General features: G+C 42.2%; 1 protein-coding gene across 4 annotated transcripts in view; it reads right to left on the bottom strand.

Annotated features, from left to right (window-relative positions):
• Window positions 1-20598, bottom strand: part of ZEB1 (zinc finger E-box binding homeobox 1) — a 266389-nt gene that overhangs the window by 85119 nt on the left and 160672 nt on the right. The window contains exon 1 of one of the 4 annotated variants that reach the window (XM_033931484.1): window positions 8051-8068. The exons of the other annotated variants lie outside the window; for them this stretch is intronic. The gene's annotated coding sequence lies outside the window, so the exon portion shown is untranslated. Of the gene's footprint in view, window positions 1-8050; window positions 8069-20598 lie in introns of those variants that run through there. 4 annotated transcript variants of the gene reach the window in all.

Here is a 20598-nt window from a genome sequence, read left to right as displayed (position 1 = left end):
CTGCAGTTTCAGTTTCTGCAAGCAATCCGTGCAGATGTCTTCTGATCTGCCCTGCTTCTTTTTCTTATTTTGATCGCTTAAAGTTTGGGTATTTTTGCTGGCTTCAGTGCCGTGAGTCCCCTTACGGCATTTTCTGCTGGAGAAAGGATGCAGTCCCATGGAGCCGGACTGCTGCTTCACAGAGAAACTTCGGTGGACCTATGAAGCTAGCCTACTGTGTGCCAGCTTTCTTAGATCCAGGGTCCATTCCCCTAGGAGCTTGCTTGTCTGCTGACCTGATCAGAGGTTTAAGCACAGGTTCCCCAGCCCCAAAGGCTGGCATCTGTCAGCACCATGACTCCGGAGGTGATCCACAGTGGTACATCCTTACATAGCAATTGTAGGAGAAGCCACCAATATGGCTGGCCCAAGCCTCCAGAGTCCAGGGAAGACTTGTCTGTAATGCACCCCAGTGTGGAGCCCAGTGAGATAGTAAGACAAGCAGGGAAGGAAGTATGTGCACTCTCTCCCTAGGAATCACATCAAACATGGTAACCACAGATCCCAGGATCTGAAGATACTCCCAAGCCAAAGGAGCTGTAGAAAGGAAGAAGTCTGGGACTACAGAATCAGCCCCTGTGTCCCTGGAAGATAGAGAACACCCAGGTATTTCAAGACTGCTTGGGTGAGAGACTGCCCTGTCTGTAATGCACAATTCAACTAAGGCCCTCTAGCACCTGGATCACCTGATCCGCTGTGCGTTGACCCTTGGCCAATGAGGGAGCTCTGACTAGCCAGTGGACCAAGACAGAGTATACTTGCAGACCCATGTTACCTAAGTAAGCTGCTCCGACCACCATCACCTTAGTGAAGGCTTGAGGAGTCATTGCTAGTCCAAAGGGCAGAGCCAGAAAACGGGCAATGATTGTGCAAGACGTGAGAATGCAATTAACTGCAGTGGGCTTGAAAGATCAGAATGGGCAAGCGTGCTTCCAGGAAACCAGAGAGGCAAGGGACTCTCCCGGGGCCATCACTGCTATAACAGATTACACTATTTCCATGTGAGTGCACGGAATCTTGAGAGCCTCATGTATGTGCTGCAGCTCAAGAATAGGCCTCCAGCCGTCGGAGCCATTCAGTGGCACAATAATAATAATAAAAGAGTTTTAGGCGGTTTACAGATAAGAAAAACCGGACAATCAGTGATAAAAATACAATAAGCATATGATAGATATAATTGCATAGTTCTTAGACAGATAAGAATTTCTTGAACAAATAGGTCTTTACTAGTTTTCTGAAAGAACAGTATGATTTAGTTTGATGAATCAAATTACCTAACCAAGATTGAGCTTTACCCGCTTGAAAGGAGAGAACACGTCTTCTTTCAAAGAGAGATGCAGGTAACATTCCCAAAAATGAAAGATCCATAACTTGTCTCCCTACATAGTCAATAAGGAAACCAGACAGAGGTAAAAGAGAAAAACACCAGCATGCAAAGCTAGCTTAAAACTCAAGGGAGGCTTTGCACTGGAAAATTAGCTAGGTCCAAAGGATGAGCCCACCACAGTACTTCTTTCAGCAAGGCCACTCCAAATCCAGTGCAAATCCACCCCTCTCCCTAGAGTCTCTAGCTTATATACAGGCAGGAAGAACCATTACAGATACACAAAAATAAGATGCTATACTAGAATGGTATGCAGTAAGGATCTGAAAGGATCCTTTTATCAGTTATCACCAAGTTCCTACTCTTTATAGCATTTTCCATCAACTGCATCTTATAAAGTACTACCAGGTTATCTTAAATAGGCTACATCTGAAACCTGCAAAGTTGATATCCAGCCTTTCCTCATTCTGGTTCAAATTTCTGTGCTGTTTCTTGGTAAAATGTACAAAATGGGAGATAAAGTTAACATGTACATTTTCAGTTCTTGAAACTTGCCACCTGTTCCGAGGTTAAACTGTTAGATGACTTGAACCCTTCCTCATCAACAGCAGAACTTTCTTACTTCCACTCTAATATCTGCTTATCTCGTTTTCAGATTTTTCAGTCTCCAGTCCCACTCCAAAATGTAAAAAAAAAAATCATTCCTCAAAAGGGCCATGCCGTTCTGTTTTACCACTGCTTCTCATCTCATTGACTGCAGCCTGCGCCATACTTCAGTAGGACAGGAGTACCAGGAGAAAAAGTGATACTAACCGAGGAGGTATCAGTGGGCTTGAAGTAGACCACGACCTCAAATGAATTCAGCTACAGCACTTTCCCACTATTCAGTCAAACTAACTTCTTTTTTTTTTTTTTTTTAGACAAAAATAATTTTATTTTTAATTTCATGAACAGAAAATGCAGGTTTTTTTTTTTTTTTTTTTTTTAAATTTCTTTATTGATATTTTGAACTTGACAATGTATACATTTGAAAAATCGGGGAAAAAAAAAACTATATGAAAATACACTATTAACATCAGAAATATTACAATAAAAATTTTAAATCCCTTCTTAACCTATAACAGTAATGATATTATATTATACTCATCAATATTATAGAATATTATGAAATTTATACCTCTAAATAAATAATACACCCCCCCCACCCACCCTGGATGTGCAAAGGAATCTAACATAAAGAAAAAGGAATCACTTTAATTATAATGTGACAAAATTAGTTAATGGACCCCAAATCCCCTTAAAGGATTTAACAAACCCTAAACGCTCTGCCATAATCTTTTCATATTTATATGTTGCACATACAGTTGCCCACCAAAAACTAAAATTAATCCTATCATGATTTTTCCAATTAAATGTGATCATTTGAACCCCTATTCCTGATAAGATCATGAAAAGGCGACTATTATTTCTATCCAAAGTAGGTTTATCATGCAGAATCGTTCCAAAAATTATTGCTTCATATGTCAAAGGAATAGAGGATTGAAGAATATTATTAATTTGCCCCCAAATCGACTTCCAAAAGCCAAGTATCAATGGACAAAAAAATAAAAGATGATCCAAAGTCCCAATATCAATATGACAATGCCAACATCTATTAGATTTAGAACTATCTACTTTATTCAACCGAACTGGAGTCCAAAAAATTCTATGTAATAAAAACAACCATGTTTGTCTCATAGATGCTGACATTGTACATCTTAATCTCCAAGTCCAGATTCGTAGCCAACGAGAAACAGAAATATGCTGTTTTAACTCGATACTCCAAATATCTCTAAGACTATTTTTTGGTTTTTTATTTAAAAATCCAGAAATCAATTTATACCACTGGGCAGCCTGATGTCCTATTAAATCTGTTTGGTAGCAAAGGATTTGCAAGCTAAAATAAGTTTTCAAATTTTTCCATTCAGGGAACCCCATCTGAATAGCCTGCTTCAACTGCAAGCACCTATATTGTTGAGTGTTTGAAATACCAAATGAATGCTGCAGTTGTGAAAACTCAAGCAGATTACCATTAGAAATAAGATCATCTAATGTCCTAATATTTGCCTGCATCCAATTCTTCCAAGCGATTCCAGCACCGCCTATTTGAATCTTGGAGTTTAACCATAAGGACTGTAAAGTAGATTTCATTATTGGTACCTCTGTTAATTTATCAATAAATTTAATAGTTTTCCAAGTATCCAATAAAATTATATTGTCCTTAGCATATTTATGAAATCTGATACTTAATACATGTGGAAGTCTCATAGGGGACACCAAATTCCATTCCAAATATAACCAATCTGGTTGATGATCAATAAGCTCAGGGAGGATCCAATACATACCTTGACGCAATATATAGGCTTGATGGTACCTATAAAAGTTTGGAAAATTTACCCCACCCTCCACAATTGATTTTTGCAACGATACTAAAGCAATTCTTGGTTTTTTCCCAAGCCAAACAAATTTTGTCAAAATATTATTTAATTTTTTTTAAAAGGACTCTTGAAAATAAACTGGCAACATACTCATTTGGTAACAAACTATAGGCAAAATCATCATCTTTACTGTTTGCACTCTCCCCCACCAAGAAATATGCAAAGGATTCCATTGCTCACACAATTCTGTAACTTTTAGTAATAAGGATTTTTCATTTACCTTCATTGTTTCTTCCAATGTACTTTTTATCCAAATTCCTAAATATTTTATTCCATCTTTCTTCCAACTAAACTGAAACGAATCAAATAAGCCTTTTATACAATGTACATTTAGTGGAAGAATTTCTGATTTATTCCAATTTATTTTATAACCTGAAAATTTTCCAAATTTATCAATCAAATCCAATAAATGTGGAATGGTTGACTCCGGATTTCTCAAATGAATCAAAATATCATCTGCATAAGCAGAAATTTTATATTCCCGACCTGCATAAGGAATACCTTCTATCTCCATTGATTGTTGAATAGCTAAAAGTAGAGGTTCCAAAACAATATCAAATAACAAAGGAGATAATGGACAACCCTGTCTAACTCCCCTTTCTAAAAAGAACCTTTCTGAAAAAGTATTATTTATATATAACTAGCTGATGCCCCGGCGTTGCACGGGTATTTAATTATAGCAATAACACTGTAAATGGATTCAAATAAAGATACTTTGTAGTGGTGAATGAAATTATTGTTTTACAGCTTAATAAAAAGTACAATATTCAAATTATAATGTGAAATATTTGACAAAATGAATACAATACAACTAACGCAAAACGTGATTATAAACAAAATTTTTAGTTTCACCTCCAGGAGCAAGAACATATAAATTGTTGGGTGAACCCACCCTTGAGCAAGCAACATAGAGTTGTGGGCCGAGAGACCCCCAGAACATATCACCCCAGGTAGTGAGGGATCTGCATACCAAGTTTAGTTCAAATCGGTCAAGCCGTTTTTGAATTACTGTGAGAATGGCAGCTTTTTACATTTTTTCCATTGACATGAATGGGTGATATCTGCTTATCTGTTTGTAGCTCCGCCCACATGTGCAGGTGGGCCGGGAGACCCCCAGAACATATCAGCCCAGGTAGTGAGGGACCTGCATACAAAGTTTCGTTCAAATCGGTCAAGCCGTTTTTGAAGTACAGTGAGAATGGCAGCTTTTTACATTTTTTCCATTGACATGAATGGGTGAAATCTGATTTTCAAGTTTCAAGTTTCAAGTTTATTCAGATTTGATTAATCGCTTTATCGTAATTCAAAGCGATGTACATAATAAAATTACAATTTAATAAAGTAATACATTAAAGAATATTGACAAAACTAATGACACATTTAACAATACTGGAAACACTTAGGAAAGAGAGGGGCAAGAAGTTACATTATAATATAAAGATGGGGAAAACATTTAGGGAAAGTACATGAGGCAGGGAAAAGAACAAAGTCTTGGAATTATTTTATAATGAAATTATTGTTGACTTATGAAGGCATCAATGAATAAAAAAGATTTCAGATTACTTTTAAATTTTTCTAAGTTGGTTTCTTGTCTCAAATGGTAGGGTAAGGAATTCCAGGTTTGGGGTGCAGTAACAGAAAAAATGTATTGGCGTCGTGTATTTATGATTTTAAGAGATGGAATTGTTAACAAATGTTGTTCAGTAGATCTTAGTGTTCTATTCGTTGTGTAAGGGATAAGTAATTTATAGATAAAGGCCGGAGTTTTAAAAGAAAGAGATTTGAAAGTGAGCAAACTAAGTTTATATATGATTCTATGAGCAACAGGAAGCCAATGAGCTTCCTTAAGAAGTGGTGTAACGTGGTCGAATTTTTCTGTTTGTAGCTCCGCCCACGTGTGCAGTTGGGCCGCGAGACCCCCAGAACATATCACCCCAGGTAGTGAGGGATCTGCATACCAAGTTTCGTTCAAATCGGTCAAGCCATCTGATTTTCTGTTTGTAGCTCCGCCCACGTGTGCACGTGAATTACTGTGAGAATGGCAGCTTTTTACATTTTTTCCATTGACATGAATGGGTGATATCTGCTTATCTGTTTGTAGCTCCGCCCACATGTGCAGGTGGGCCGGGAGACCCCCAGAACATATCACCCCAGGTAGTGAGGGATCTGCATACCAAGTGTCGTTCAAATCGGTCAAGCCGTTTTTGAATTACTGTGAGAATGGCAGCTTTTTACATTTATTCCATTGACATGAATGGGTGAAATCTGATTTTCTGTTTGTAGCTCCGCCCACGTGTGCAGGTGGGCCACGAGACCCCCAGAACATATCATCCCAGGTAGTGAGGGATCTGCATACCAAGTTTCGTTCAAATCGGTCAAGCCGTTTTTGCGTGATCACGGCACATACACACACACACATACATACCTCTGATTTTATATATATAGATCTAGCAGATGGGGAGCTATACAGGGATTGAATCATTTGTATAAATCGAGAACCAATACCAAACCAATCCATTGCTTGATACATAAAAATCCATTCTACCCGATCAAATGCTTTCTCTGCATCTAAAGAAACAGAGAAAGCCGGATCTTTCATATCCTTTGTTAAATGTAAAATATGAAAAGCTAATCTGGTGTTATTTGAAGAATGTCTTTGAGCAACAAAACCTGTTTGATGCATACCAATAATATAAGGGAGAGCCTTATTCAAACGCAAAGCCAATATTTTAGCTAACAATTTCCCATCAACATTAATCAAAGAAATAGGCCTATAGTTTGAAACCAACATGGGATCTCTGTTTGGCTTAGGCAAAACTATTGTTAAAGCTTCTGCCATAGTACCTGAAATACAACCTTTATTTAGTTGAAACTGATATAATTTGAAAAGATGGGGTAACAAAATAGTTTGGAAAAAGTTAAAAAAATTCTACCGTATATCCATCACTTCCTGGAGCGGATCCAACTCTAAGGGACTTTAAAGCCCTCTGAATTTCTTTTTGTGTTATAGGTGCTTCGAGATTTTCTTTCATATGATCAGGAACTTTAGGCCCATTAATCAACTTTAAAAATTCAAAACCATCTTTCTCTTTATTAAAATAATGCTCAGAAGAATACAAGCTTTCATAAAATTTCAAAAATTGTTGTAAAATATTTTTAATTTGAGAATGAATTATTCCATTATCATCTGAAATAGCCATTATATTAGCTTTCCTTTTTTTTGCTTTTAAATAGTTAGCTAGTAATCTTCCCGCCTTATTTGAGGTTCCATAATACAATGCCTTATAGGACTCAAACTCTTTTCTAGCCAATTGTGATGATATCTCATTGTATCTAAATTTTACTTTTAGCAAATTCTGATAAATACTTTGTTCCCATTTTTCCTTTAATTTAATTTCCAATTCTCTAATATTTTGTTGTAAAATTAAAAAATCTTTATTTAGTTGTTTTCTAACATATGCTGAGTACGAAATTATGTATCCTCTCAAGGTAGCTTTAAAGGCATCCCATAAAATTCCCTGAGACATTTCTTCTGATTCATTAAACTGAAAAAATTCACTTATTTTTAACTTAAATTTTTCTATAAAATTGGAATCTGCTAGCAATGTATTATTAAACCTCCAAACAGGTCTATTATTTTCTTGTTCATCTATCTCAAAATCAATCCAAATACCCCCATGATCTGAAAGTATAATTGAATCTATATTCGCCTTCTTAACCTTCTGTACTAAATTATCTGAAACAAAAAAATAATCAATTCTAGAAAATGATTTGTGAACATGGGAATAAAATGAAAATTCCTGATCATTGAAATGAAAAATCCTCCAAATATCTTTTAAACCACAAGAATTTATCAAATTATCTAATCCTAAAGATTTTAAAATTTTACTAGGCTTTTTATCTAAAATAGGGTCCATTACTGCATTAAAGTCCCCTGCCAAAATTAAATTGGAGGAAGATGATGGTAAAATTATTTGTTGAAGGTTTTAAAAAAACTCACATTGATTCAAATTAGGTGCATAGATATTGAACAGTATCAAGGTATCTTTCCCTGAGCTCATTTTTACTTGGACCCATCTTCCGAAAGGATCCATAGATAACATAGTAAAAGTAGCCATACATTTTTTATGTATCAAGATAGCCACACCAGCTTTTTTGCCTACAGCAGGGGCAAAAAAACACTGTTTAACCCAACCCCCTTCCAGCTTACTTGATTCTAATGCAGATAAATGAGTTTCTTGCAGGAAATAAATATCTGCCCCCTGTCTTTTAAGAAAAGATAAGGCTTTTTTATTTTTCTTTATAGGGTGATTGAGTCCATTAACATTCAACGAATACATTTTAAAATACATTTATATTTATATTTATTTTAAGGAACCAAAGAAAATGACCTGAAAAGATTTTAATTCTTATATATAAATTATCCCAATTACACATCCAATTACCCTCCCTTAAAACCCCTATATACCCTCCCACACCCATCCCCCATAACAAATATAAGTGAATGACAGCACACATAAAATCGAAATCGAAGGAAATCCCCAACCAGCAAACTATCAATTCATACTATAATAAAATCTTAAAATAATGAATTAAATTAAAATCATTACTTAAAATTACCATAAAATGAAATCTTGAAAATAATAAATTATATTATATAACTAATATCATTTTTCATTATAGACATTAAAACTTATTATATAAAATTTCCAACTTATCCAAACAAAACAAAAATCACAAAAATTAATAAATACCAAATATAAAAAACTAAATGAATAAATAAATTAATGTTTATGATTAATAGATACCCAATAAAATATTAAAATAATAAATATTGAAATATGAAATGTTAAAATTAATATATTAAATTATATAATTTATATTATCTAAAATTAGAGACAGTAGAAATTATTATATAAAATTATCATCCTATTCAACCAAAACATGTAACAAACTTAGAAAAATTAATAAATATTAAAAATGAAGATTAAATGATTAAATAAAATGATTATTACTAGATATCTAGAATATAAATGAACATTAAAATAAAAATTCCAAATCTTCCCAACCTTTAAAATTCATATCCATTCATTCCCTCATTATAAATTTTATAATAAAATAAAAACCTAAAATCAGCAAACAAAGAACATATAAGAATAAATATATATAAATACTAAATACTTGTCACACTAGAAGAAAATCATATCTAAAGATAAAAGTAATCCATTTCTCAACTTATAAAAGATTCAAATCATCTTTACTAAACACTAATGTTACAGCTAGAGGATAAAAAAAATAAAATAAAAATAAAACTCATATCTCTATATTATTTATGTTATTATGGAAGTATCTGCCATAATATTAAAAAAGATATATAAATTATAATTAATAAATCAAATAAACATCTATCATCTGTTAATCCATAACATCAGAAAAAATAGAATTAGATTTCAAAAAATTGATGACCAGAACAAAATTTCCAGGACAAGCTTGTCAAATCAATATTAGGTTTCATAAGAAGTTGCAAAACCACAGAACCAGTCGACCTCAAAGACTTGTTATATCCCCAGGAAAGTCAGTCTTGTTAAAACCACAGGAAAGACAACAGAAAAAATGCTCAAAAAATTAATAGAACTTTGTAAAAAAAGTCTTTCTACAGGACTCTTCCTTTGAATGTTAAAATGCTTCAATGAAATTACAATTCAGGCAAATTAAAAGTCTCGTATTATATGATGAAGTTGTAATAGCAGTTAAAACATTTCTGCTACAAACTAGTTTGGATTGAACTAGTTTGGATTCAAACAAATTGAAGAAGTTAGTAACAAATCATAGCAGTTATTGTTTAAATCTTGGATAGTATCCTATTCCATACGATTTTCACAGCCTTCAATATATTGTTGAAGTTTAATAGGATCATCATATTTTATAGTATGATTATCATGAGTTACCCTCATGTAAGCAGGATAAAAGAGACCATATCTTGCCCCTAATTGCTGTAATTGCGGTCTCAATAATAAAAACTGTTTTCTTTTTTCAGCTGTTTTTGGGGCAAAATCAGGAAGAAACATAAGAGCTGAATTTTTATATTCTATTTTCTTTGGCAAGCCGCAAAATTTCAATTGCATGCTGAAATCTGAGAAGTTTTAATATTATAGGTCTTGGTCTAGGCTGTCCATTTAACAAAACCGATAGACAACTACCAGAAAGGGAGGGGCTCTGGATTCATCTGCTGCTTCTAAAGGAAAGAAAATTAACAGGTAAGAACATAATTTTACCTTCCTTAGCAAAGCAGCAGATGAATCCAGAGACCAATGGGATGTAGCAAAGCAATCCTTAATTTGGGTGGGAAGCAAACGCCGCCTTCGCAAAGACTGAAGCATCAAAAAATCCCTATCGCATGTGTCCGCACATCCATGCAGAGACGCGGAGAGAAGGTACTCTCGGAAGACCAGTTAGCCGTGAGACAAATCTCCTCCAAGGCAAAAAACCTCTGGGCCGAGCCCAAGAAGCAGCCATCGCTCCAGCGGAATGGTCATGAAGTTCAATCGCCACCCGCTCCCCCCGCCAGTAGGCAAGCATAAAGAATGTTCTCCTGGACCTAATGAGCGAAGTAGGCATCGGACACCGCCATACGCCTGAGGCGTCCCTTGAAGAATATCAAAAGGAGATATAAACACTAACAGTTGATAGACCCGAGCTCGCGGAGAACTCGACATACGTATCAAAAAATGCAGTGAATAAAAGCACTGCTCCCAATATCCCGTCCCAGGAAGAAGGAAGGAAAAAGCGAGCCTGACGGAAAAGAAAGGATGACACCCTCCTAGAAAGAAATAGTGTTACCAGCCGAACTGATACCCCATATTTTGGAAATCAGAAATAGGAATACCCGTTGAACAAGGCCTGCCACATAGAAGATTGCAGAGCTGAAGCCATGGCCACAAGAACACCCTGTTCAACGGCACAGCCCTTTGGAATCCCCAAAAGACAAGGAGGAAATAAAGCCTTCGGTAAACTGCGAAGAAATACGTGAGGAATGTACTCCAAATCGTGCTCTCCATGAGGTGCCTGAACATACCGCACTCTGTTTAGGGACTGAACTACATAAAGCTGAGAAGGAAACGAAGAGCCACCTACCCAGTCCTTGTAACAAGCCAAGAAAGGCTCCAGAAACGGAAGGGAATTGAGCGCTAATCCCTTGGCAATACACTTGTGTCAAAAAAGGAACTCTGGAGTGGTTCAAACGATAAGAAGCACCCAAGAAAGGAAACTAACAACCTCCAAAAGGAAGTAGAAGCCACAATAGAAGATGTCCGTAGCACCCAGATAAGCGCAGAAACAACCCGCTTTGCCTAACCAGAACAAGTCGGCCAAGACTTCCAAAAAGCTAGGTCTTAATACTATAGTAGTCCCAATATCCATGATGATTGGACCCCAGGTGAGCAACGACAGAGATACCCGGAAACATCTGTAGCCCAGCTGTCGAAAGATTTAGTAAATCCTTCTAATAAGGATGGGGCCGCTCATCCAGAGAATATACAAATACCGCTCCCGGTAGGCGAGCTCGAGATGGCCAATCCAAGCCATCCTCAGCAAGAGGCCAACACTGAAAAAGAGAAGGCGGAGGCAACAAAGGAGCCACGCATCAACCCCCTATCACTGCCCCTCCCTGGGTCCGCCGAATGAGTAAGGAAGCCTAGAATCGAGAGACGAGGCTATGCGGACTAGACCCAGGAGATATCACGTTCGTAAACAGAGTAAGAACGCCTGAGCCACAAATCTCACTATCCAGGATGCAGAAGATAACACTAGTACTAACATGCCCACTCTCCAGAGTGCACCCAGCACTCTGTAACATACAAGAAATGGTCCATGCTCAGAAATCACGGAGAGTCTATCTAAACTTAGACCTAGATCTACGAAAGGATCAGCCAACAGAAGATGAAGAAGAGATAGCACCCAATGGAAGCCGAACAACTTCGCCTGCCAACTGAGTACAACAGCTACTGCCCCAGCTGTAGAGAAATACTCCCATCCAAATAGCTCTAACTTCATATAATGTGAGTGAAATACCTAAGGCCTCTAAAGGGAATACGTACTGGATGCAATCAAGACGCTGTATCTAGTGGCCTTTGAAAAACAACAGCAACGCAACAGGTATGAGACAAAAGAGTTGTGCACTGCCCTTAGGACAGCTCTTTGTCCACGAGAAAGCTTAAAAAGCTGACAGCAGAAGAAAGGATCCTCACAAAATACAGCCGTGGTCATCAAAACTTAGCTGGAGAAGAAACCGAATTTCAGCAAAGTAGACCAAAACGGAAGACTGAGAATGAATAGAATTAAAAAAAAATGCGGCAGGCTGCAGTAACTGAAACTGCGTGCCAGGAGTTCCAAAAACCAAACGCACCCAAAAGGCAACCTTGATGTGAGGGTAAAAATTTTGCACCTGGGGCAATGAAGTGGTAAGTGGCTTTCCCAGAGTCACAAGGAGCTGCAGTGGGAATCAAACTCACGACCTTAGAGTGCTGAGGCAGCTGCTCTAACCACTAGGCCACTCATGGGCTAGGTTTTTTTTTTTTTTTTTACATCACAGGGACAGAAAGCAGCTCCGCAGCACTACCATACACCCTGCGCTCCCAAACTGCACTACCAACAGATAAACTGAACCGCACGACCAGAAAGAAAGCTAACATGCAACCTCACACACAAAGCACTGCACAGGGAAAAAAGAAAACAAACAAGTATGCACCTGCTCTTTTTAGGAGATCCACAGAGAAAGAAAGAGAAACCCCCACCAAGTGCCGGGAAATCTCAAGCTGCAAATCGCATTTGTGCAGCCAAGGACCTTCCTGCTCCCCCCTGTGTAGAGAAAAGCTGAACTGGGCAGAGGAACAGAAACTAGAGTTTCCCTCCAATTTTCCCCCAGGCCTAAGGTGCATGGTCACCCAGTAACTAGAAGTGTAGCAAATAATACTCATTAAGACCCTAAGCGCTGCATCACCTCTACTGGGGCTGCACTCCCTCCACGTGTAAAATTCAAACAAACAGGGAGGCCTTGTGAAAGAAGAGATCACCCGCTGCAGCGCAGCTGATAACGGAGAGGCGCGGCACCCGTTCAACGCAGTCAGGGAAAACCACCGGCGCCCCGTTGTGGCGATGCCAACAATGGAGGACTCTAAGCGCGCTACACCCAAGCGCGGAAAACGGATTCCCTCAAATGCCGGAACATTACCTATTCAGCGGTCCTCCACCTCCAGAATATCCCAGAAACCGTGGCGGAGCTTCCCCAGCAGAAGAAAACACGCTTGCGTTGAACTGCCGCAAGCTGAAAACCCTTTTCACTTTTTTTTTCAACCTTCCGAGCCAAAGTGATAGCTGCAGCTGCCGCGACGCTACCGCCCGGGAAACTAACCCACGATCGCGCTTCCGCGAGCGGGAACAGCTCGGACCTAAGTTAGAGGAGCCTCCACCAGCGCCAAGGAAAAAAATGCGTGCTTCTGGCCCGTGGCAAAAGCAAAGCCACTACAATCTCCAGCCACACACCCAGAGGGTCCCGAGGTACTGCCGCTTCCTGGGCCAAACATATCATGGAGGCCACCAGCACTTGAACACAGCTTCACCCCCGCGATAGCTCACAAGCTCCAGCGCGCCTCCAAACCAAAAGAAGCATACTCACATACAAAGGCTAGAGCCCATCAGTGCCGGTATATGCCGGTAAAAGCCGGTTGCTCAGTACCATGAGGCCCGAAGAACCCTTCATAAACTGTGGAGTCCTGATTTTTTTTTTTTTTATAACCATGGGAAGAAGAAAAAATAGGGACTCAATCAAACCCTCTATCATTGCAGGGAGGGTGAGGCAGGGACAAGGGGGGGCCCAAGTGTAACCTCTAAAGCCGGCACCGTTCAGCCGGACACCCCTGTCTCACTGAAGAGAAAATCTCAACAGGAGCAATTGAAATTTCCAGCCAGAATCCAGGAGCTATTGGAATAGCGACTTTCCCCTGCTGGGAGATAGAGCATACTAATGAGACAGGAGGATTGCCAGCCAATATAACCACCTGTTAATCAGTTTCATAATCTCCACCTGCTGGTAGATGTGGGCTATTCCCATTGGTCTCTGGATTCATCTGCTGCTTTGCTAAGGAAATATAAAATCATGAAAGGTATAGAGAAGGTAGAGAGGGACAGATTCTTCAGGCTAGCAGGGACATCAAAAACAAGAGGGCACTCAGAAAAACTGAAAGGAGACAGATTCAAGACGAATGCTCGTAAGTACTTCTTCACTCAGAGGGTGGTGGACACCTGGAATGCGCTTCCAGGAGAGGTGATAAGACAGAGTACAATAATAGGTTTCAAAAAGGGCTTGGATGACTTCTTGAAGGAAAAAGGGATTACAGGGTATAGATAGAGGGGTACTATACAAGGTACTTCAGGATTAGGGCATAAACAATTCAGATGGTGGGAACTTACAGGTCAAGGACCTGGAGGGCCGCCGCGGGAGCGGGCTGCTGGGCGCGATGGACCCCTGGTCTGACCCAGCAGAGGCGATACTTATGTTCTTATGTTATCACCGTGATCCACAGCTGCCCCTGCCTCCAGACCCTGAAAGGGACCTCAAATAGTGGAGACTTGTGATAAAGGCATGAAAAGAAATTTCCAGTTCTGCTCCGAAGCAAGTGTGGTTTGAGATGGAGACATCTGCTTTGAACAGGTTTTCCACAAAAGACTGAAAATCGGACAACCTTTGCACTGGAGGCCCCAAGGACCCCTGCAACATCCCAGATTGGGGAAGTAGAACTTCTTCCGTCAACATGCACTTGCATTTTGCTCCCTTGCTGTGTGTGTGGCCTCTGAACGGGATCTCTTTCCCGCAGACTGGGCTTTTGGGGTTCTAACACCCTGAGGCTGAGCCTGAAGCTTCCACACCCCACAGCATGTGGAATATGGCTGCTCCTCAGTCAGTAAATCTGCACAAAAAATGCATGAATTAGGGCTAGACTGACCTGGGGTATCCATTGCAGATGATCCCCAGGCAAAACGAGAGGTTTTGAGGCAGAAAAAGCGCACTTTGTGGAAAACAAATTCTTAAAACTCCAAAATGGCTGCCAATAGAAAATGGCCTGTGGGAGGTTAACTGAAAAATAAAAAATGTTGAAAAAGGGGTTTTGGAAGTGGGACAACCTAACCCCTGAAACCCTCGAATCTGGCTTTTTCAGGACAACCATCTCCCCCCCTGATTTTCCCCATAGCTTCTAGTGCCTGTCAGCTTGCAGCAGCTTGCCTGAAGGGAAAGGATTTCTGCCTCAGAATGTGCCAGGAATAAGTCCACTGTTGGAGATCTTCTGGTTGCTGGTCGGATGGATCCCAACCACAGACTCCCACTCCTGAAATCCATGTGACGCACCATGGGGAGAAAATTTGCAGCTAGTTCCCCGATACCCAGAGGGTACACAGAGGTCCCAAAGCCTGCACTCAAGCCTCTGATAAATCAGCAGCAGAGCAAGCTTCCAGGGTAATGGGCTCCGAGATCCTGAAGGGACACAAAGCAGGCTAGTTTCACAGGTACTCTAAGAGATTTACCTCTGAGCGCAGTCCACCTATGCGGGACTGTGTCCTTTCCCCAGTGGAGTAAGCTCGAGAAGGGGACCTATGAGCACCCAAACCACGCAGGAAAATAGAGAACCAATGACAAAAATACCTGAAAATATGAAAAAGAAAGCAGAGCAGATCACAACACACCTTCTGAGTTTGCTTGTAGAAGGAAAAACTGAAGAGAGAGCTATTTTCCACTGCAGAAGGGGAGGAGTTCAGAGTTTTGATCGACACTCTTCTGTAGATTCACGACTAATGGGAAGCAACAGCTATAGTACAGAATCCTATGTATTTGCTACAAAAATTTGGTTATAGGCATTATGGAACCATAGACGATATACATAAGAGGGCAAAGAAAATAAAATTATGCAGGTAGCTTCCTTCTAAAAATAAGTTAGCATACAAATATATGTTAAAGCTCGGACCGCTGCTGTTCAATGTGTTTATAAACGACCTAGAAACGGGGACAAAGTGTGAAGTCATAAAATTTGCTGATGACACGAAACTATGTAGCAGGGTTAGAACCGCGGAAGATTGTGAAGACCTACAAAGGGACCTAACCAAACTAAAAGAGTGGGCAAAAAAAATGGCAAATGAGCTTCAATATAGAGAAATGCAAGGTCATGCATATAGGGAAAAAGAACCTGATGTTCAGCTACAAAATGGGGGGATCAGTGCTAGGGGAAAGTACCCTTGAAAAAGACCTGGGTGTGCTGGTGGACACAACAATGAAATCAACAGCACAATGTGCGGCAGCCTCAAAGAAAGCAAACCGAATGTTGGGTATTATTAAGAAGGGTATTAAAACAAGGACGAAGGAAGTCATCCTGCCGTTGTATTGTGTGATGGTGCGCCCACATCTGGAATTCTGTGTCCAGTATTGGTCACCACACCTCAAGAAAGACATGGCGATACTTGAGAGGGTTCAGAGAAGAGCGACGAAAATGATAAAAGGTATGGAAAACCTTTCATATGCAGACAGGTTAGAAAGGCTGGAGCTCTTCTCCCTGGAAAAGCGGAGACTCAGATGAGACATGATAGAGACCTTCAAGATCATGAAGGGCATAGAGAAGGTAGAAAGGGACAGATTCTTTAGCCTACTGGGAACCACTAGAACAAGGGGGCACTCAGAAAAATTGAAAGGGGACAGGTTTAGAACCAATGCTAGGAAATTCTTTTTCACTCAGAGGGTGGTGGACACCTGGAATGCGCTTCCGGAGGTTGTGATAGGACAGAGTACACTACCGGGTTTCAAGGAAGGATTGGATAAGTTCCTGAAAGACAAGGGGATTGAGGGATACAGATAGAGGTAGAGATAGGCTATGATAGGGCAAAGACAGAAGGACAGGGGGGCTGAAAAGCACAGTTACTTACCGTAACAGGTGTTATCCAGGGACAGCAGGCAGATATTCTTAACACATGGGTGACATCACCGACGGAGCCCTCGGTACGGACCTTTTTAACTAGAAGTTTCTAGTTGGCCGCACCACGCATGCGCGAGTGCCTTCCCGCCCGACGGAGGAGTGCGTGGTCCCCAGTTAGGATAAGCCAGCTAAGAAGCCAACCCGGGGAGGTGGGTGGGACGTAAGAATATCTGCCTGCTGTCCCTGGATAACACCTGTTACGGTAAGTAACTGTGCTTTATCCCAGGACAAGCAGGCAGCATATTCTTAACACATGGGTGACCTCCAAGCTAACAAAGAGGGAGGGGGGATGGTTGGCCATTATGAAAATAAATTTTGTAACACAGATTGGCCGAAGTGTCCATCCCGTCTGGAGAACGCATCCAGACAGTAGTGAGTAGTGAACGTGTGAACTGAGGACCAAGTGGCCGCCTTGCAGATTTCCTCGATGGGCGTGGAACGGAGGAAAGCTACAGAAGCAGCCATGGCTCGGACTCTGTGGGCCGTGACAGCTCCTTCCAGTGAGAGACCGGCCCGAGCATAGCAGAATGCAATACAGGCAGCAAGCCAATTTGAAAGTGTCCGTTTGGAGACAGGACGACCCAAACGGTTGGGATCGAAAGACAAAAATAGCTGAGGGGATGTTCGGTGAGCTCTGGTACGATCAAGGTAGTAAGCGAGGGCACGCTTACAATCCAGCGTGTGCAACGCCTGTTCCCCAGGATGCGAGTGAGGTTTAGGGAAGAAGACGGGCAACACAATGGACTGGTTGAGGTGAAAAGCCGAGACCACCTTGGGAAGGAATTTAGGGTGGGTACGCAGAACAACCTTGTCATGGTGAAAAACAGTGAACGGTGGGTCAGCAACCAGTGCATGCAGTTCGCTAACTCTCCTGGCAGAGGTGATGGCAATTAGGAAAAGCACCTTCCAGGTAAGAAGCCTGAGCGAAGTTGTGGCAAGAGGCTCAAACGGAGGTTTCATGAGTGCTGATAGAACCACATTCAGGTCCCAGACGACAGGAGGAAGCTTGAGAGGCGGTTTGATATTGAAGAGACCTCTCATAAATCTGGAAACCAGAGGATGAGCCGTGAGGGGTTTTCCGAGAATAGGCTCATGAAACGCAGTGATGGCACTGAGGTGGACTCTGATGGAGGTAGACTTGAGGCCAGCATTAGACAGCGAGAGCAGATAATCCAATACAAGTTCCACCGCTAGAGAGGTGGGTTCATGATGATGCCGGAGACACCACGAGGAGAATCTGGTCCACTTCTGATGGTAACATTGGAGGGTGGCCGGTTTCCTGGAGGCGTCCAAAATGAGGTGGACAGGTTGAGATAGATTCTCCGGAGAGGTCAGCCCGAGAGAAACCAAGCTGTCAGGTGGAGTGAAGACAGATTGGGATGCAGTAGAGACTGATGCTGCTGTGTAAGTAGAGTAGGAAACACAGGAAGAGGAATGGGCTCCCTGGAGCTGAGTTGGAGCAGGAGGGAGAACCAGTGTTGACGAGGCCACCGAGGGGCGATGAGAATCATGGTGGCTTTGTCCTTGTGGAGCTTGGACAAGGTCCGCAACATCAGAGGAAGTGGAGGGAAGGCATACAGGAATCGATCCCTCCAATCGAGTAGGAATGCATCCGGGGCCAGACGGTGAGGAGAGAAGAGTCTGGAGCAAAAGAGGGGCAGCTGATGATTGTGAGGTGCTGCAAAGAGGTCCACCTGCGGAGTGCCCCATCGAGCAAAGATGGAGAGTAGAGTCGGAGGATCCAACGTCCACTCGTGAGGTTGAAGGATGCGGCTGAGATTGTCGGCCAGGGAGTTCTGTTCGCCCTGGATATAGACCGCCTTGAGGAAGAGATAGCGGTCTGTGGCCCAGGTCCAGATGCGTAGAGCCTCCAAACAAAGGGGGCGAGATCCGGTGCCGCCTTGCTTGTTTATGTAGTACATGGCGACTTGATTGTCTGTGCACAGGAGGAGAACCTGAGGGTAGAGAAGATGTTGGAAAGCCTTGAGGGCGTAGAACATGGCTCTGAGTTCCAAGAAATTGATGTGATGTCGACGCTCCTGTGGGGTCCAAAGTCCCTGGGTGCGTAGATCTCCCAGGTGAGCTCCCCACGCATAGGGGGACGCATCCGTGGTGATGATCATAGAGTGAGGGGGCAGATGAAAGAGCAGACCCCTGGAAAGATTTGAGGAGTTCAACCACCATTGGAGAGATTGCTGAAGAGATGATGTCACAGAGATGGGATGAGAAAGAAGATCCGTAGTCTGTGACCATTGGTTGGCGAGAGTCCATTGGGGCGTGCGGAGGTGGAGACGTGCCAGAGGAAGGACATGTACTGTCGAGGCCATGTGTCCCAGGAGGACCATCATTTGTCGAGCAGGAATGGAGGAGTGTTGGAGCACCTGACGACAGAGGTGGAGCAGAGTCCACTGACGATCGGAGGGGAGAAAAGCCCTCATTAGAGTGGTGTCCAGAACAGCTCCGATGAATTGAAGTCGCTGGGTGGGAAGTAAGTGCGACTTGGGGTAGTTGATCTCGAACCCCAAGAGGTGGAGGAGAGAGATGGTGTGATGAGTAGCCTGTAGCACGAGTTGAGATGAAGGTGCTTTCACCAACCAATCGTCCAAGTAGGGGAACACCTGGAGGTTGTGAGACCTGAGGAAGGCCGCAACTACTATGAGGCATTTGGTGAAGACTCTGGGTGAGGAAGCGAGGCCAAACGGTAGCACCTTGTACTGATAGTGGCGGTGCAGTACTTGGAACCGCAGATAGCGGCGAGAAGTCGGATTGATGGAGATGTGAGTGTAGGCCTCTTTGAGGTCCAGGGAACATAGCCAGTCGTTCTGAGAAAGAAGAGGGTAGAGTGTGGCAAGGGAGAGCATTCTGAACTTCTCCTTTACCAGACACTTGTTGAGGTCTCTTGAGATCGAGAATTGGACGGAGGTCTCCCGTCTTTTTGGGTACCAGGAAGTAGCGGGAGTAGAATCCCTGACCCCATTGATCTGGAGGTACTTCTTCGATGGCATTGAGAAGGAGGAGGGATTGAACCTCCCTCAGGAGGAGGGGGGTTTGAGATGAGTGTGAAGCAGACTCTACGGGAGGGTTGTCTGATGGAAGAGTCTGGAAGTTGAGAGAGAGTAGCCGTGGCGGATGATGTTGAGGACCCACTGGTCCGATGTGATGACCTCCCAACGGCTGGAGAATATGGTGAGACGACCTCCGATTGGTTGTGGAAGAGGTAGCGAAGGTGGAAGACTGGCTATGCCCTGGAGAGAAGAGTCAAAAGGGCTGAGACTGCTTGGCAGGCTGAAGAGGCTTGGAGGGTTGAGTGGCCTGAGAACGAGCCTGGGCATGGTGCTGTTGTTGACGGGGCCGCCGAGGTTGTTGAGGAGGCGGATTGAGTGGCCTGGCTGAGAACCTGCGCTGATAAGACGACTGAGGTCGATAAGGTCGGGCAGGCGGAGCCTTCTTCTTTGGTTTGATCAGGGTGTCCCACCTGGTTTCATGGGCGGAGAGTTTCTGGGTGGTGGAATCCAGTGACTCTCCAAAAAGTTCATCCCCGAGACAGGGGGCGTTGGCTAGACGATCCTGGTGGTTGATGTCCAGGTCGGAGACTCTCAGCCAGGCCAGGCGGCGCATGGCTACGGCCATGGCAGAGGCACGGGAGGTGAGCTCGAATGAGTCGTATATCGAGCGGACCATAAACTTGCGCAATTGAAGAAGGCCAGAGATGTGCTGTTGGAATAGTGGGACCTTGCGCTCCGGC

This window comes from Geotrypetes seraphini, chromosome 2 (genome assembly GCF_902459505.1).
Source record: "Geotrypetes seraphini chromosome 2, aGeoSer1.1, whole genome shotgun sequence".
NCBI lineage: Eukaryota > Metazoa > Chordata > Amphibia > Gymnophiona > Dermophiidae > Geotrypetes > Geotrypetes seraphini.
Note: the sequence above shows the minus strand (reverse complement) of the source record. Positions and strands in the feature narration are given on the sequence as shown.